This window comes from Pecten maximus, chromosome 3, assembly GCF_902652985.1.
Source record: "Pecten maximus chromosome 3, xPecMax1.1, whole genome shotgun sequence".
In the NCBI taxonomy this organism is placed as follows: Eukaryota; Metazoa; Mollusca; class Bivalvia; order Pectinida; family Pectinidae; genus Pecten; species Pecten maximus.
In genome coordinates this window covers 36,587,036-36,606,326 of record NC_047017.1, presented here as the reverse complement: position 1 = coordinate 36,606,326, position 19,291 = coordinate 36,587,036, and the positions used below count along the sequence as shown (strand labels likewise).

General features: G+C 37.9%; 1 protein-coding gene across 1 annotated transcript in view; it reads left to right on the top strand.

The window, feature by feature from the left end:
* Window positions 1–3,594: 3,594 nt before the first annotated feature.
* LOC117324050 overlaps window positions 3,595–19,291 on the top strand; it is a 30,848-nt gene continuing 15,151 nt past the window's right edge. The window contains exon 1 of the mRNA XM_033879663.1: window positions 3,595–3,886. The gene's annotated coding sequence lies outside the window, so the exon portion shown is untranslated. The remainder of the gene's footprint in view (window positions 3,887–19,291) is intronic.

Sequence of the window (19,291 nt, the reverse complement as noted above, 5' to 3'; positions counted from 1 at the left end):
CTGTGTTGATTGGTAGGCCTGTGTTGATTGGTGGCCTGTGTTGATTGGTAGGCCTGTGTTGATTGGTGGCCTGTGTTAATTGGTTCACCTGTGTTTCGTAGGTCTGTATTTTTTTCTGTTTGATCTGAACTGCGATTGCTGAGTAATATTGTTTACATAAAGTACTTTTTTAAGCTTAAAACGTAGTATAAAGCAGCTGTACGTATCAAGGTATATTGAAACTTCGACTGGCAGATCAAAGTCAGACAGTTTACATCGCCATGACCACGCTGCAGCCTCTTTCTTTATTACGAACGTCACAAGAAGCTTTGGCAAGATCTTGTTTTTCCATTTGATCATTGTAGTCTTCGTAATATTTTGAATATTTATCATCCATAAGAATCCTTTAGTCTGTTAGTACAAATAACCACATTATTCCAGATTTGAAACTTTGGAAAAGTTTAATTTGACAACAAGGAATAAAATTACAAACTAGTGCATGGTAACTGCTAGAATTTTATGTGCTAAATCTAACTCACCACTTCCTAGGTTTTCAGTTATAAGTTAACGCTGCGAAAACATAATGGTGCCATTGTGTGAACAATTCCGTTTCTGAAAGCATCTGGACACAAACAGACTGCTTATATGGTTAGAGCGTCCATCTAAAGTTCGGAGGTCCCGGGTTCGACTAATGGTCTGGTCGTTGAATTTTACTCTCTTGTTACATTATCAAAATCACAAAACTACATAGCCTTTCCATGGAAAGTAGAACATATCGAACTTCTTTCTAGCAAATGAAATCTGATTTTCAAGTTCTTTTCATGAAGAGTCGAAAATATAAGGAGATACCTTCAATCCAATGGAATGTGATTTTCAAGATATTAATGGATTCTGTGGGAAACAAGAGTTGGTTAACCTATTAGAACCATCATTATAAAATGTAGCAGCAGCTTAAACCCTATTGTTTTTTTTATCACGATGTCAAAATCACGCTGAACGATTTGCATGATTGGGAGTAAGGTTGAATCTCTGAAACAAACCGCAAACACATTTCCTGATTTACGAATTAGGCTTGTTTGATAACCACCGAAGCCCTACTACACGCTATCTAGATGTTCTAAGGACAAAATACTGGCTAACCATGCGTCAGTGTTACAAGGATCTTCTCGTTTATCCTTAGTTCCTTAAAATCAGAAGAATCTTTATAAGCAGCATGTTATTGCTGGCTCTGCTGGTATATCAACCAAGGCTATATCCCATACTTCTTCATTCTCACTAGAAATCTTAAATCAGGATTTAAATACTTTGGTTATACAGTTTGTTGATGTTGAAAAAATCCAAAGAGTTTATCCATCTTTAACAGCCACCCTGAATAGCTTCCCTTCTGTGAGAACAGATAGCATTGGCTCTTGTATGCAGCATTATCTCCTTCCACACATAAGGGACGTGCGTATTCTAAAATTAAAACAAATGAAAATGCAATTAAGGTGTACGGTTGTGAAACTAAGATACGTCAACTAACTCAATGACTGAAATACGTGTAGACATCATATTCGTTAAAGTTGGTGGACGGTCTTTCCTGTAGGCTGTAGACATCATATCCGTTAAGGTTGGTGGACGGTCTTTCCTGTAGGCTGTAGACATCATATTCGTCAAGGTTGGTGAACGGTCTTTATTGGAGACAGTTGGCATCATATTCGTTAAGGTTGGTGGACGGTCTTTCCTGCAGACTGTCTATAGAAACACCCTGTCCACTTCCATTTATGAAGAGCTTATTAACGGGTACTTGTAGCTATGTTTCGCCTTACCTGGTATAGTCCGTGTTCTGTCGGTGAATGATTTGGGTATCAAATGAAGCTTCGTCAACTTAATGTCATGGACAGTGATAACAAATATAACATGATACGTAAGAAATGATTTCGTTACTTTGTTATAAATTTTGTCATTTCTTGTAACTGGTATTTCTAATTATATAATACATTGTCTGTGAATATCGCAATTGATTAGAAATGTATAGGATTGGGTCCCAAGATTTCCAGAGTCGATATCGTCAAAACAATATCAAAAACCTTCCACAACAGTATTTCGAGAAATGCAAATAGACAACCAATTATGTTGGAGTTATAGTTGATATTCTTGTTCGAAGTGATAACTGACCTGTTTGATGCTCGTTAATATTTCGGTAGTCCAGCATCACTACCACAGTTCCTGTGTTGTAAACGTGACATTATTTATGTAGATCTGGCGTGTGTTGATGTGTATTTGCTGTGTCTTGGTTCATTGGTTATCGACATACTTTATTCCATGGACATCGTGACTTGTGCCATATGTCATGCAGGACACACTCGCTCTTCCGGAACATTTAAAGTGGTTCTGTTTGTGCTCATTCTTTCAATTGTTTTGTTTGATGTCTCTTGTTCCTGCACCGTCTTGAAAAAAGTCTGTTCACAACGTTGTAGGATGCCTTCTTTAGTTTGTATACCCATGTCAGCATTCACAGGCGGAGTTTGCAGATTAGTGTAATCCAATCAGCGATCACAGGCGGAGTCTTTGGATTTGTGTAACCCAATCAGCGATCACATGCGGAGTCTTCGGATTTGTGTAACCCAATCAGCGATCACGGGCGGAGTCTTTGGGTTTGTATCACCCAATCAGCGATCACAGGCGAAATTTGTTGGTTGATATAAACCAATTAGCGATAACAGGCGAAGTTTGTGGGTTTCTTTAACCCAATCAGCGATCACAGGCGAAATATGTGGGTTGATATTACCTAGTCATCAATCATAGGCGGAATCTGTGGGTTTGTATAACCCAATCAGCGATCACAGGCGAAATTTGTGGGTTGATATTACCTAGTCAGCGACCATAGGCTGAATATGTGGGTTGATATAACCAAATTAGCGATCACAGGCGAAATCTGTTGGTTGATATAACAAAATTAGCGATCACAGGCGAAGTCTGCGAGTATGTATAACCCAGTCTACGATCATATGCGAAGACTGTTAATATGTATAACCATGTTAGAGATCACAGGCGAAGTTTGCGAGTATGTTTAACCATGTTAGAGAGCACAGGCGAAATGTGCGGGCATTTAAACCCAGCGGTTCTATTACCTTTCACGAACAATGGATTATTGAATTAAAGAATGAACGATATAATCAGGGATTTACACTTTCAATATTTTACACTTTAGCTTTAAACACGATGTCACAGGAGCAAATATGTACCATTACCTGTGTATGTCTGTAGCGCTGAACTTTCATTGACAAAGACTGAAAAGCGGTAGGTGAGTTCGGTGCAGTTTCTCGTTTTACTCTACAAGATAATTGTGCTTGATATAGTATGATGTGACAATATGTTACAACTGCTGTAGACCTTTCACACGGATTTACTTTCTTCGTATAGATTTTTACTTGTCACGTTTTGTTCAATTCACATTTTTAAAATCAATCATTAAAGGACACACGCTATATGGCATATTACTTACATGAACGTCTCCGTTCCCGCCTTAATACCGCACGTGTACAATCGAACGAAATGACATAGGTTTCCATAATTGTTAGGCGAGATCGATAACTTGCCACAGATGTGGAGCACAAGCTATGCCGCCAGTCACACAGGTAGATACTAAGGATGGGAGGTGTAGGGATGCTCTATAGTAAACCGCATAGGGATGTACAAAACTGTCTCTACAAGTAAAATCAGCATTGTGATGTAGTAATCAGGGAGGATATGTACCCGCTAGGCCTCCGTCAATGTACAACGTAACGCTCGCTGTGGAAGTCATTGGTGTGGAGTATTGTTTTCTAACTTTGGCGGCTGCCGACGAGAATATTGTTTTACCAATTAATTATATGTGGCGGCACTGAGAGTCCATGTGTAGTTATTCTGCTAAAGCATCACACAGGTAAGTGTTACCTGGGGAAGGGTATAAGGTAAGCAGATCGATACACAATACGGTGACAGTGTGCATCTGCTACAATGGATACTTGTACTGCATTCCTTTTAGGAGCGGTAAACCTTTTGTGTATTTATACATGCACATATTTGTTCAATCATACGCACTATGTAACGCACGTGTTCCCATGTACGTCTTTTTTCACCTTTTCTTGTGAGGTTTAAACAATACGCCTAATGAACAAGTTTCATTAACAGCCTCGCGTTTTTGTTTGCCTTTAAACTATGACTATTTCTACTGGTAACAAAGAAAAGACGCAGTTCGTCTTCTGAGAAAGTGGTGCCTGCCATTAAGTGATCTTGCTTGCTTTTGTTGACGGGTATTCGTTTAAGCGGATTTGAACTGTGCAGCTTGCATGGTGGTATTGATAGATCCTGGACTTTATCCACTACACCAGCGACGTCAGCTTGTTAGTTGTACATCTACGTTTATTTAGAGAGTGGTGGCAGGTCACTAGTTGGAGCCCCAATGATGGTAGCATACAAACTATATGAAATTGATAGTGGTTGCATACTAGCCTTTCACCTAGGCGGCCGAGGTTCGATTCCCCGATCGGACGTGAAAATGTATGGGGTAACCTTTCCACAATTAGACCACTCGCGCACTTCCATCCGGGCAAACAAGCGTGATTAATGTAAGTTGATATAGTTTGCTTCGCATTTGTTGTAAAATATATAAAGTTCACATTTCACATATTTAATTCGGAGGCTTGGATAAAAGGAACGAACAGTTTATCTATAGGATAAATACGTGATAGATTATTTCTAGTGTACTTTCTACATGTGCATCAGGTAAATCGTAGCATAATGTGCCTAATGTAGCATATGTAAACATTAAGCTAATTCATAATAAATATGTACCTGGTGAATTCCTTTAGGGCACTATGTGATTTCACCAAAAGTTAATACAAAGCTATAGAAATTCCAGGCGTCTCAAGAATGACAATAGTTCTACCCACATACATTTGTCTCAACATTTGAACGTACAGAACAAGATAATATGGACATGCAAAGAAAATAAGAAGGGAAAACTATGAACAAAGGAAACAATTACCTAGAGATCCTTAAAAATAAATCAATTATTTATTAATAATGTTAAAACCAAGAACAGTAACAGCAGGTGTTACGGATGTGGTTCATCAACGGCAACCTACAATGTCGAATCCAGGTAATGTCGCGTTCTCAAACTGCGATTCACGGTAGTTATATATATCAGCGAAATTTCCCAATGCAATCATGATGACGACCATATAAGGCCTCTATAGACTTTATCATTTGCAATTTTCAAAATCATGTAAGCTTTCTAATACCAAGATGACAACTCTTGCGAGATCAATATATCTAATCGATATGTCACCTTTGGATAGTCGGTGTGTCAGTGTGGAAGATACACTTGTGCCCGAAAGACTTTTTTGCGGATCGCACCGAGCTATTTCGTTATTGGTGAAATTAAATGGATTCCATAAGCTACGCCACTTAATCTACTTGTAGTGGTTTCATCCCCACATGCCGTCCAAAATCCCAGTACCACTCCAACTCATGTTGCGTGTGTTGCCAAGGAATCACCCCCCCTGTAAAAGTCATTAATATTTCGGTTAGTTTGAACCTTGTCAGGGGTTTCATAGAATTTAGAATAAGCTTTCTTCTTCCTGTCATTTTCGGTTAGATTTCCAATGGGTATTTAGGCCTAAGATCAAGTAAAATCTAAACCCTTCGATTTGAGGCCGTGATAATTCTCGATCCCAGTCCTGCCGTATACGTTCTGATAATATAATTGAAACAGGGAAGGAAGCAGGTTTAAGTAACTGAGCTGGCCGCACTTTGTCTGATGAATGATAGTCTTTCTCGTAATTACTTCACAACATGCCGGTACCATTCTGTGAAGTAGGATATATAAGGAAATTGATTTCCAAACCTGAGGGGATCAATCATTGTGAAGTTAAAACAATGTAAAGATCAATGATAAAATTGGAGCAGGTACCTATAGAGACAATACATCATTTGTCACCTTGTATAACCTCACAGCAGATAAATATCATACCATAAAACACATGCAGACATCAGTCTATCTTGGACGAGAAACTTGTTATTAATGATGTCGGTCCGCAACTTAAGTACTGTAGAGACAAGTGTTACTTTACATTTTGTGTGTTTTGTTTCCCGAGTTGGTAATTACACCCACACCTGAACGATGTGAGGTGGTATATGTACGCTGGTTGTGTGTTTTGTATCCTGAGTTAGCTATTAAATCCACACCTGGACGATGTGGTGGTCTGTATGTATCCTGAGCTAGCTATTCCACCCACACCTGGACGATGTGGTGGTCTGTATAGTATGTACGCTGGTTGTGTGTTTTGTATCCTGAGTTAGCTATTCCACCCACACCTGGACGATGTGGTGGTCTGTATTTATCCGGAGTTAGCTATTCCACCCACACCTGGACGATGTGGTGGTCTGTATGTATCCTGAGTTAGCTATTCCACCCACACCTGGACGATGTGGTGGTCTGTATGTATCCTGAGTTAGCTATTCCACCCACACCTGGACGATGTGTGGTGGTCTGTATACATCCTGAGTTAGCTATTCCACCCACACCTGGACGATGTGGTGGTCTGTATGTATCCTGAGTTAGCTATTCCATCCACACCTGGACGATGTGGTGGTCTGTATGTATCCTGAGTTAGCTATTCCACCCACACCTGGACGATGTGGTGGTCTGTATAGTATGTACGCTGGTTGTGTGTTTTGTATCCTGAGTTAGCTATTCCACCCACACCTGGACGATGTGGTGGTCTGTATTTATCCGGAGTTAGCTATTCCACCCACACCTGGACGATGTGGTGGTCTGTATGTATCCTGAGTTAGCTATTCCACCCACACCTGGACGATGTGGTGGTCTGTATGTATCCTGAGTTAGCTATTCCACCCACACCTGGACGATGTGTGGTGGTCTGTATGCATCCTGAGTTAGCTATTCCACCCACACCTGGACGATGTGGTGGTCTGTATGTATCCTGAGTTAGCTATTCCATCCACACCTGGACGATGTGGTGGTCTGTATTTATCCTGAGTTAGCTATTCCACCCACACCTGGACGATGTGGTGGTCTGTATTTATCCTGAGTTAGCTATTCCACCCACACCTGGACGATGTGGTGGTCTGTATTTATCCTGAGTTGGCTATTCCACCCACACCTGGACGATAAGGTGGTCTGTATTCATCCTGAGTTAGCTATTCCTACCAAACCTGGACGATGTGGTGGTCTGTATTTATCCTGAGATAGGTATTCCATCCACACCTGGACGATGTGGTAGTCTGTATGTATCCTGAGTTAGCTATTCCACCCACACCTGGACGATGTGAGATTGTCTGTATAGTATGTACGCTGGTTGTGTGTTTTGTATCCTGAGTTAGCTATTCCACCCACACCTGGACGATGTGAGGTGGTCTGTATGTATCCTGAGTTAGCTATTCCACCCACACCTGGACGATGTGAGGTGGTATATGTACACTGGTTGTGTGTTTTGTATCCTGAGTTAGCTATTCCACCCACACCTGAACGATGTGGTGGTCTGTATGTATCCTGAGTTAGCTATTCCATCCACACCTGGACGATGTGGTGGTCTGTATGTATCCTGAGTTAGCTATTCCATCCACACCTGAACGATGTGGTGGTATGTATGTATCCTGAGTTAGCTATTCCACCCACACCTGGACGATGTGGTGGTGGTCTGTATGTATCCTGAGTTAGCTATTCCACCCACACCTGGACGATGTGGTGGTCTGTATTTATCCGGAGTTAGCTATTCCATCCACACCTGGACGATGTGAGGTGGTCTGTATGCATCCTGAGTTAGCTATTCCACCCACACCTGGACGATGTGGTAGTCTGTATGTATCCTGAGTTAGCTATTCCATCCACACCTGGACGATGTGGTGGTCTGTATGTATCCTGAGTTAGCTATTCCACCCACACCTGGACGATGTGGTGGTCTGTATGTATCCTGAGTTAGCTATTCCATCCACACCTGGACGATGTGGTGGTCTGTATGTATCCTGAGTTAGCTATTCCACCCACACCTGGACGATGTGGTGGTCTGTATGTATCCTGAGTTAGCTATTCCATCCACACCTGGACGATGCGGGGTGGTGTGTATAGTATATACGATGGTTGTGTGTTTTGTATACTGAGTTGGTAGTTGCACCCAAACCCGGACATCGTCTTGTTGTCTGTATTATACATGAGCACCTGACGTTGATGAAAAATGATCACGCCATCGCCATTGATACAGGAACATAGTCAAGTCTCTCAAACAGGTGTACCATCACTTACCAATAATATCATTATAGCTTTTGATATGTGATATGTATCTGCTATCTTGATTAATCAGGAAGCAGCGATGAAATCTAAATGCTACCATTGCTGACATGGTTTAGATTAAAATCAAAAATAATTTCTATAAATTCTTCAACACATCTTCACGGATGTGTTCGACCTGATTGTTGAATGATTGATTTCTTACCATTTGATCACGTAGGTTCAACGTTCAGAAAGGAAAGAACGCAGTAGTTATTGTTATTAATGATATTGCCTATTGTATACATTAATAGGTACGAAAATGTAAAACCTAGGGCATATGGTCTATAAAAAATTAACGAGGACCACATATCGTTCTGTAGATGAAGTTGTCGGTCAGGGTTGAATGAGGACGGATGGTAGTGACGGATTTTTGAAAAATGCGCAAGCTAAAGAGAAATTGCCAGATTTTCAAATAGCTTATACTACTACATAAGGTAAACAAGTCAATAAAAAATGAAATCTTTCGATTTTTTTTTCTAAAAGCAAGCCGGTATATCGTCTTGTTGTTTTAAGATCAAGCTAAACGGCTGACACAGAGTGCGCTCGATTCTAAGTTGAGGAGAATGATATACGAGAGGCGTGGTGATCGGGTATACACAATCCATACAATGTCTCGCGAAATTAAAAAGAAAGAAAGACAAAAACAAGCTCTTTGATCAATATAATCATATAGATCATTACTCAACTAGTTGTTTTATCTTTGTAAAGAGGATGATTTGCCATAAGGCTAGCCTTTTATTATTATATAAAGCCATACACTATCAAACCATACCGTGCGAATGATACACACAACACGATCAACATTGGTTATGCCAGTATTTGTTCGCCAAATAGTAAAGAAGAGTAAAGAAGACCCCCCCCCCCCCCCCCCCCCCCCCCCCCCCCCAAAAAAAAAAATGGAAAAGTTTAAAGACAAGTGATACGATGTCCCATACGTGCTTGAAGTAAAACAAATCACGAAAATTTCCACAAGATAAAATTTTTGAGAATGTGTTTTACGATTGGTAATGAGAATCTGAAAAGAACGTATTCCGTCTGCTCAACCATACAAATGTTTGTCGTTGTAAATTTCATTAAAAGGTATGTCAGTAGCGACCTATATAGACAGTCCCTGGCATTATTGTCAGAGGCAGACAAAGCTTATGTTGTCGGAAAAGGTCACCATGGAAACGTCGGTATACATCAGCAAATTAAGAAGAACAACAGGGTACAGACGTAGAATATCTCGCTTCGTTAATGAATAGAATGGCTTAGGAAAGCAAGATGAACGCAAAAAGCTTTCCAGCCTAAGGAATGAGTCGATGTAATTGTAAAGATATTGTGAATTGTTACTCTCTCAGATGTACATCTCTAGGCATGTGTCAGTGGATTATGTTTAATACAGTTTCAAGATGACTGTTCTCATCTTGCTCTTGATTGTTGTGAGGAGTGGAAATCCGGTACTAACAAAGACACAAACAAACAAATACAAACAACAAAAACAAATTACAGCAAATCAACAACTAAAAAACAAACAACCAAAATCAAAACACAAGCAAGCAAACAAATAAGCACAAGAAACATTCAAACACAAACGCAAGCAGGCAAGCAAGCAAAACCAAACTCAAACACACAATCACATAGTGACGATGCGATAAAATACATGTTTGTTTTAGCAAGACTAACCTTTGGCTTAAACCAGATAAATCTTTGTTTTGGCCAGACTAACCTAGGTTTTACCCAGACCAATCTTAGTTTAAGCCAGACTTACCTTTGTTTTAGTCAGACGTACCTCAGTATTATGCAGACCAACCTTGCTATTATTCAGACTAACCTTGGTATTATTCAGACTAATCTTGCTATTATTCAGACTAATCTTGCTATTATTCAGACTAATCTTGCTATTATTCAGACCAACCTTGCTATTATTCAGACTAACCTTGGTATTATTCAGACTAACCTTGGTATTATTCAGACTAACCTTGCTATTATTCAGACTAATCTTGGTATTATTCAGACTAACCTTGCTATTATTCAGACTAAGCTTGGTATTATTCAGACTAATTTGGGTATTATTCAGACTAACCTTGCTATTATTCAGACTAATCTTGCTATTATTCAGACTAACCTTGGTATTATTCAGACCAACCTTGCTATTATTCAGACTAACCTTGGTATTATTCAGACCAACCTTGGTATTATTCAGACTAATCTTGCTATTATTCAGACTAATCTTGCTATTATTCAGACTAACCTTGCTATTATTCAGACTAACCTTGCTATTATTCAGACTAACCTTGCTATTATTCAGACTAACCTTGGTATTATTCAGACTAATCTTGCTATTATTCAGACCAACCTTGCTATTATTCAGACTAATCTTGGTATTATTCGGACTAATTTGGGTATTATTCAGACCAACCTTGCTATTATTCAGACCAACCTTGGTATTATTCAGACTAATCTTGCTATTATTCAGACCAACCTTGCTATTATTCAGACTAATCTTGGTATTATTCGGACTAATTTGGGTATTATTCAGACCAAACTTGCTATTATTCAGACCAACCTTGGTATTATTCAGACTAATCTTGCTATTATTCAGACCAACCTTGCTATTATTCAGACTTACCTTGCTATTATTCAGACTAACCTTGGTATTATTCAGACTAACCTTGCTATTATTCAGACTAACCTTGGTATTATTCAGACTAACCTTGCTATTATTCAGACTTACCTTGGTATTATTCAGACTAACCTTGATATTATTCGGACTAATCTTGGTATTATTCAGACCAACCTTGCTATTATTCAGACCAACCTTGGTATTATTCAGACTAATCTTGCTATTATTCAGACCAACCTTGCTATTATTCAGACTAACCTTGGTATTATTCAGACTAACCTTGCTATTATTCAGACTAACCTTGCTATTATTCAGACTAATCTTGCTATTATTCAGACCAACCTTGCTATTATTCAGACTAACCTTGGTATTATTCAGACTAATCTTGGTATTATTCAGACTAACCTTGGTATTATTCAGACTAACCTTGCTATTATTCAGACTAACCTTGCTATTATTCAGACTAATCTTGCTATTATTCAGACCAACCTTGCTATTATTCAGACTAACCTTGCTATTATTCAGACTAACCTTGCTATTATTCAGACTAATCTTGCTATTATTCAGACCAACCTTGCTATTATTCAGACCAACCTTGCTATTATTCAGACTAATCTTGGTATTATTCAGACTAACCTTGGTATTATTCAGACTAACCTTGCTATTATTCAGACTAACCTTGGTATTATTCAGACTAACCTTGCTATTATTCAGACTAATCTTGGTATTATTCGGACTAACCTTGGTATTATTCAGACTAATTTGAGTATTATTCAGACTAATCTGGGTATTATTCAGACTTACCTCGGTATCATTTAGACTAACCCTTGTTTTAGCCAGAGTAACATTTTCCATATTTTTCTCACTATCTGCTTAATCATACTTAGAAGTCAACAGTGTTACATTTTAAACTTCATACAAAGATAATTCACATAATATCATACGTATATACAGCTTTGTGTGTAATGAAAGACTATGTCAACATTAAACAATTCAGCAAACAATTATGTCCATTCCATCGTAATATCAGATCAAAAGAGGAAATCCCCTATCAGCTCATTGGGTTATACATCTGATATCAGGGGTGGCAATCAGACTGCCATGCTTTATTTGATACAATCCTGATGCAGTTTCCGTTGATGAATAAGAATGCGTTTCTTTGAGCTATTTCGGGAACTTATCGTGACCAGAATGGAATGAGTGATACTCGCCAAAACTTATGCTTTCACACCGTGTGTACACCATTACTACGATCAATGCTGCTGATCAATTGGCATTGTCTCCTGTCTGTATGTGACGACCTGATCAATACAGGATAGTTTGACGTTGTAGCTTTATGTCGCCTTTGTAGAAGTGTATTGAACATTTTAACTAAGTTTTCTAACAAACACACTCGATCTTACCTTGCATTTGCCGGTAATTGTGTGCATTCATTCAGCTATCTGAATAAATCAGCGTTGAGTTACGATAAGCTATGCTTTAATTAAAATATCATATACATGTATATGTGTAGCAAGTACATAACACATTGTAATAGAAATACAAATAAATATGGTATATCTGTAAATCTCTTCTGACTGATAATGATCATCGTGGTCACGTCTACTAAATCAATACGACAAAGATTATTACTTACCCAATAAAAAGGATGCTGATACGAGGGCTGATTGATATGTTGTGAGCCTCATATTGAAGAATTTGAATTTTGCCGGAAAATAAACATATATTTAAGGGCCTCAATGCCACTTTTATAGAGCTCCTTTTCTTGGCTGTTCAGTCATCAACCGCATGTATGATGTCATCATTGGACTGAACATGGGTGCCTGAAATAGCTGTTTTCAGTTTTGGAAATAGATGAAACTCTGATGGAGCGAGATCAGATGAATAAGGCGGATGATCAATCAATTTAAAGTCAGAATCGTTAATGGCAGCCATGACAATGACAGACTTGTGAACAGGAGCATTGTCCTGGTGGAATAGCATATATTTAGTGAGCTTTCCGCGGCGCTTAAAGTTTAATATTTTCCCATAACTGCCTCATAAGTGAGGCATAGTATGTGGCATTTATTGTTTGTCCCTTTTGGAGGTAATCTATCAACAGAATACCATCTGCATCCCAGAAAACCGAGGCCATAACCTTCCCAGCTGATTGAACAGTCTTTGCCTTCTTTGGCGGGGGAGAGCCAGGGTGCTCTCATTGCTTCGATTATTGTTTGGCCTCTTGGGTATAATGATGGACCTAAGTTTCATCCATAGTAACAAATCTCTGGAGAAAGTTGGCAGGTTCTTCCTCAAAAAGCTTAAGATTAACACGCGATAATGTGCGTCTGCTTTCACATTGCAAGATCTTCGGTCAGAATGAAATGTACTCATTCCTGTGAAATGCTAACTCTACTGACTATATATCTTTATGTGACTCGTCTGTCAGTCATAACAATATCATGAATTTATTGACCATTTCTTTGGTTGCAACATTGACAGGCCGTCAATGTTGCAATATATTGTTAATACATAAACTAACTAAATGAGACCAGTCCTTGGGTAAACGACGCTTTATAGTCAGAGAATAGTAGGACTTAAAAGAACATCCATGAGTACATCCTTCAACACGATGCTCACAACATATATATCATCCCTCTTATATTAAAGACAACACGATCGGCATCTGGTTGTAGAGTGTACCATTCAATTCCACAGCTCAAGGTCGTCAATTAAAATATCCGTATATACCTGAAGGAATGCCGTACGGCTATGCAATGCCCTGTGTCTAGGGAATGTCTTACGGCTAGCGCAGGTAAAATTTCCCAGAAACAATTAAAAAGAAAACATATACTATAAATAGCAAATGATTTCTTGGCTTAATAAAATTTTAGTAACCTAAGTCCTTCTAGGTCTCGTCAGCGATGCTAGGGACATCATACATATGTTTGGTTCTTCTAGGACTCCTCAGCGATGTTTGGTCCTTCTAGGAACATGTCGAAGCAATGTTTTGTGTCAATACACTATACACCAATGGAACATGTCGAAACAATGTATGATGTCAATATACTATACATAAATGGAACATGTCGAAACAATACATGGTGTCAATACAGTATACATAAATGGATCATTGCAAAACAATGCATGGTGCCAATACACTATACATAGTGGAACATGTCGAAACAATACATGGTGTCTATACACTATACACCAATGGAACATGTCGAAACAATGCATGATGTCAATATACTATGCATAAATGGAACATGTCGAAACAATACATGGTGTCAATACAGTATACATAAATGGAACATTGCGAAAAAATGCATGGTGTCAATACACTATACATAGTTGAACATGTCAAAACAATGCATGGTGTCAATACACTATACATGAATGGAACATGTCGAAGCAATACATGGTGTCAATACACTATACATAAATGGAACATTGCGAAACAATACACTGTGTCAGTGTCAATACACTATACACCAATGGAACATGTCGAAACAATGCATGATGTCAATATACTATGCATAAATGGAACATGTCGAAACAATACATGGTGTCAATACAGTATACATAAATGGAACATTGCGAAAAAATGAATGGTGTCAATACACTATACATGAATGGAACATGTCGAAGCAATACATGGTGTCAATACACTATACATAAATGGAACATTGCGAAACAATACACTGTGTCAGTGTCAATACACTATACATCAATGGAACATGTCGAAACAATACATGGTGTCAATACAGTATACATAAATGGAACATTGCGAAAAAAATGCATGGTGTCAATACACTATACATAAATGGAACATGTCGAAACAATACATGATGTCAATACAGTATACATCAATGGAACATGTCGAAACAATACATGATGTCAACACACTATGCATAAATGGAACATGTCGAAACAATGCAAGGTGTCAATGCGCGACAGAAGACAAAATTGTGTTTTTCTCTGCGCCTGAGTTAATCGTTTTCCTGGAAACAAATTGTTTAAATTATTTATATATTCATCTACCTATCTTATCTGTGGTTATGTATGAAGTACATCCGAGGTGTTCCGATTGTTTGTGCCTTATGGTCTTAGGTCGTTTGATTGGTTGAGATTTTGTCATTTGACCGAATTTCCTTTTTTCTCGTTTGCTTTGTGGCATAATTATATGACAGCAAACCTACTGATTGAAAAAAAATATTTGTCACAGATGAATTTCCATCACCTTTAGAAGTCCTATATACGTCGGCACATTTAACATAAACATTATAAAATATTATGTTATGATATTTTACATATGATAATCACTTCGCCTTATTTGAATGTCGACTGATATTATTGTGATATGACTGTCTGTTGCTAGATAATGTAATAATTTTAATCGCTTGAATTACCATATCCCACAGTCATTGTAGCTAACGCTCAATTTGTTTGAACTGATTACTATTTTGTGTGTTTTTGTCGAGACCAATAGAGCGGGGTGTCTACAGCCTCATTTAACCATATTTCAGCGCAGTTCTGCTGTTGTATGTATCTGTCGCGTTGGAACAATTAAAGTGTTCTTATTTATTGTTTGAAATTTATTCCTCCAATTAGATTTCCATTACATCAAAAACATACAAATTATCTGACAGTTATGGTGGTGCTGTATATAGAGATACATCGATTTTCAATATTGCTCTCAGTTTGCCAGACATAATAAATCTTTTTTCAATGTCAAATCAATGACGTCATTTGTAGTGTTTCGTCTGATGACGTAAGCGTTAGCAGTTATCACACATTACATAATTCATCACAAATAAACAGTAATATTTATATATTTATTGCATTTTTGCCAGTGAAATATAGAAATTTATCAACCAAATAAAACTTATATTTTCATTTCAGCGATGAGCAGTGAAAATACAAGATTTTGCAGTGAAAATATAAGTTTTGCAGTGAAAATATAAGATTTTGCAGTGAAAATATAAGTTTTCCGTTTTTTACCAATTAGAGCGAACCTTTGTTTTCACCTCGTTGAAACTTGCCAATTTTTCCAGTCGAAGCGGAGATAGATAAATTGGTTATTTTGCTGTATTTCTAAAAAAATTCAGACTAGTTTTTGACAAAACATTCACTTGACGTTAGCTTATTTATGCACAGATTCTCCAATAACAACAGAAAACGCTGAAACTGCATTGATCAAGCCTTTCAAAATGGCGGCGTCAAGTTGACGTGGAGTAACGTCACAAAGAGATGGCGTCATTACTGATTCTCGCACTTTTTGACACTATTGATTTTCGATGTTTTTAATTTTGTTTTTAAGTTTATGAAATGCAATAAAAAGAAAATTCGCACTCGTGAAAATATCGATTTTCTGTCATACTCGTGAAATATATGTTATATTAAACAGGAAACCATTCAATATCCTCTATATATATATAGCATAGTACAATGTAACTCAAATGACGAATGAAGACAAATTTATGACTTCTGCCTTTACCAGGCCACGAACTCGCGATCTTAGGACTAATCAGAAATACCCGTACTGTATAAGTGTTGATTTTATTTAACAACTGGGAAATAGCAAAGATAATAGTTTTGCTGTAAAAAACATCATGTTGATCAAACATTTATTCATTGTATGCATACATTTTGTCACCGCTTTATTTTCAGATTTGATATCCCTAACAACTGTCGCTGAATCCTAATATTTATTTCTTCAAACAATTGTAGCACGCTCTACACGTGACTACCAATGGATATCTAACAGAGAGGAAATATCTATCAGTAGGGTAGTTACCTAACCCTTCTTTGGCGTTTATGTATATATATGTACCGCTAGAAAAAGGGTAGAACTGAAATTGGAATGACACGGGCAATTTCATGGATGTAATTTTGGGGATCGTCTCGAAAATAATCTTGCATCATGCATATTTTATCCGCGATCAACTGATGACCACTCAATGGTTATTAAACACGCAAAGGGCTGCTTTTTAAAAGGTCAAGTACTTTATGTAACATATCATTGTTAATAATGTGAAGGTTTAGTTGAATTACCTTAGAGACAAACTCGATTTTCTGACAGTTAAAATGTCAACGTAAGAGCATGCATTGTTTTCCAGTTGCATTGTAAACAGTATTCAATTACCTAAGCGCATGTGCGTCATTGGAATTTATGCAAATGACACTCGTGTAATGTTTGACTTGACGTTTTACCTTTATTTGTTACGTAAAACAATTCTCACGCAAATTGAATTCCAATAGCTAATTCCAAATGCTCTGGAAGTTTATGAAATTGTAACCTTCTCCCAATTCGTTTTGGTTTAATGATAGTTTGATTACTATCGCGATGTCGTCTTAAGAATTGTCGGTATCTCTATAACAGTGACTTGTTGGTGACCTTTCTTTACCGAAGTTAATCTAGACAAGCGACAAGGAGCGCCCTCTATACATAAACTCATTAAGGCACGTTTTTAAAGATAGCTTGCCTTTGCCGTTGATGTCTGAGAAGGCGATAATAATTAGACATGAGAAATTACATTAAGGATCCTACCTTACAAATAAAACCATGAACTTCACAATGGTAAGCGTTTCCTTTTCCGGATGTGGGATTAGTCTTGCTGTCGAATCCAGCAATCCGAAAAAAATCGATGTACAATGAAAATTGATAGTTGTATAGCTTACAAGTTTCATAGTTTCGAGAGATAAAGACAATGGGACTATGTTCGTCATCAGGGTATCACATTTGCTTGTGAGAATTAAAGTTTTCACCACAACTTCTTGGTAGTGTTTAAAGAAGTAGTTATCATTTTAGTAATACTTGAGCCTAGATTTTCTGTACCTTTTCCCCTGAAATATGGAGAAGAGCGAATGTTAAATAAGGATAGCGTTCAACCATTTTATAATAGTACAAATAACAGGTCAGATGGTTAGAAGGCTAGAACATAACAAACAAGTCCTAGAAGGCCTAGAACATAGCTGACGAGTCCTAGAAGGCCTAGAACATAACTGACGAGTCCTAGAAGGCCTAGACCATAACCGACGAGTCCTAGAAGGCCTAGAACATAACTGACGAGTCCTAGAAGGCCTAGAACATAACAAACGAGTCCTAGAAGGCCTAGAACATAACAAACGAGTCCTAGAAGGCCTAGACCATAACAAACGAGTCCTAAAAGGCCTAGAACATAACTGACGAGTCCTAGAAGGCCTAGAACATAACTGACGAGTCCTAGAAGGCCTAGAACATAACAAACGAGTCCTAGAAGGCCTAGAACATAACAAACGAGTCCTAGAAGGCCTAGACCATAACAAACGAGTCCTAGAAGGCCTAGAACATAACAAACGAGGCCTAGAAGGCCTAGAACATAACCGACGAGTCCTAGAAGGCCTAGAACATAACAAACGAGGCCTAGAAGGCCTAGAACATAACTGACGAGTCCTAGAAGGCCTAGAACATAACTGACGAGTCCAAGAAGGCCTAGAACATAACTGACGAGTCCAAGAAGGCATAGAACATAACTGACGAGTCCTAGAAATACAATACAGCTACATTGTAGTCCACTTTGGCTTTATTGTAGCTAACGCTCAATTTGTTTGAACTGATTACTATTTTGTGTGTTTTTGTCGAGACCAATAGAGCGGGGTGTCTACAGCCTCATTTAACCATATTTCAGCGCAGTTCTGCTGTTGTATGTATCTGTCGCGTTGGAACAATTAAAGTGTTCTTATTTATTGTTTGAAATTTATTCCTCCAATTAGATTTCCATTACATCAAAAACATACAAATTATCTGACAGTTATGGTGGTGCTGTATATAGAGATACATCGATTTTCAATATTGCTCTCAGTTTGCCAGACATAATAAATCTTTTTTCAATGTCAAATCAATGACGTCATTTGTAGTGTTTCGTCTGATGACGTAAGCGTTAGCAGTTATCACACATTACATAATTCATCACAAATAAACAGTAATATTTATATATTTATTGCATTTTTGCCAGTGAAATATAGAAATTTATCAACCAAATAAAACTTATATTTTCATTTCAGCGATGAGCAGTGAAAATACAAGATTTTGCAGTGAAAATATAAGTTTTGCAGTGAAAATGTAAGATTTTGCAGTGAAAATATAAGTTTTCCGTTTTTGACCAATTAGAGCGAACCTTTGTTTTCACCTCGTTGAAACTTGCCAATTTTTCCAGTCGAAGCGGAGATAGATAAATTGGTTATTTTGCTGTATTTCTAAAAAAATTCAGACTAGTTTTTGACAAAACATTCACTTGACGTTAGCTTATTTATGCACAGATTCTCCAATAACAACAGAAAACGCTGAAACTGCATTGATCAAGCCTTTCAAAATGGCGGCGTCAAGTTGACGTGGAGTAACGTCACAAAGAGATGGCGTCATTACT